Source organism: Branchiostoma floridae, chromosome 10, assembly GCF_000003815.2.
Source record: "Branchiostoma floridae strain S238N-H82 chromosome 10, Bfl_VNyyK, whole genome shotgun sequence".
NCBI classification, from domain to species: Eukaryota; Metazoa; Chordata; class Leptocardii; order Amphioxiformes; family Branchiostomatidae; genus Branchiostoma; species Branchiostoma floridae.
Genome location: NC_049988.1, coordinates 1,071,517 through 1,073,021, shown reverse-complemented (window position 1 = coordinate 1,073,021; position 1,505 = coordinate 1,071,517).

The window sequence follows — 1,505 nt, the reverse complement described above, 5'->3', positions numbered from 1 at the left end:
CAAGTCTAGCAGTAGTGAGCAATTAAACTTGAACATGCAGGGTTCCGACGTCAAAGTCAGTCCCACGGAAGAACTGAAGACGCCATCGAGGCACAACTCGGAAAGTTCGCTGGACAGGATATCGAAGGTAACAGAGCAGCTAGACCGAAGCGTCGCCAATACTTCTAACCTGAGCTCCAGGAAGATGCATTACTATGCCGTCAGTAAACACCAGCCATACTCACCGGATCTCACCAGGGACACCAGTTCTCCTCACACGCACTGGAAGGATTCTGTCACACACAGACCCGTGGCAGGCAGGTCGACGTCACGTGCCACCTTTTCCCTCAGTCAACATTACTACAGTAGATACGACCTCGAGACGAGAGCTCGGCAGATGAAAGAGAACTACAAGAGGCACAAGGTGATCCCAGACAAGGAGTACATTGAGCGCCAGCACAGGCAGGCAATCAAGGACTTGGAGAATGAGGAAGGAGGGAAGGAAGTAGTGAACGACATCTTGTCCCGCAGTGCACAGCAGAGACAGATTGTCATCAAGTTGTCCGACGTCACTAAAGAGATTGCCGAACTGTCGCAGAAGCATGACGAGTTGGATGACGGGGTTGAAAAGTCTCTGTCTCGGATCCCTGCTGACTCCAGGGCTGCCAGGTTAGATGGCAATCATCCAAAGGCAGATGTGGCTTCGGTCACTTCTGACTACTCCACCACCTCCTCGAGTAACTTTGCCACATTAGAGTCCAAGCGATCCACTAGCAGTTCATTAACAGACACCCTCAACACCAGAGAGGAGAAACGACAAAGGAGCAACAACATTTCGGACAGTCTGTCTCACCAAGACTCAGACTTGGACAGCAACCTTGAGCTAGACTTTGCTGGGAACTTCGATGATCACTTGAAGAAGTTACTTGACCCTGATTACGATTTTCCCAGCAAAAAAGACAGTGATCCAAGTATATGTATGCAGCATGTGAAATCACAGGTGCCAAATAAACTGTATGACAGGACAGATGGAAGGATCGCCGGTCAGCAACACAACGAGCATAGACGGGGAAATGTAGAGGTATCTGTCGGAAGATCATCCAGGCAGATGAACACTGTCGTTTCTCACAGCAGGACCACTTCAGCCAGTAAAGGAATGACTGAATCCCAAGGGAATATTGTTGACGGTCCCAGTATGTCTGACCAAGAAATGATCGCAAGAAACGCAGAAGAGGCGCGCAGGTATAGAAAGAAGTTGAAGAGTAAGGAGACAGAAGACATAAAAGGAGGGAGGCACAGAAAATCTGTAAGACGAAGACACACTCTTGGGGGAGGGAAAGACTTTCCTGAGTACAGAAGTTTGAATTCACTTCTTTCAGCTGAATCCAAGAGAGACAATGAGAAAAGGGTGTCAGCACTGGAGAGACTGAAGCCGCAGTGTGCCTCGCGAGAGTTGAGTCTACAGGGTTGGATCGAGCGCGAGCGGCTACGGAACAGCACGCCGAACTTGACCTTCGATACTTTGT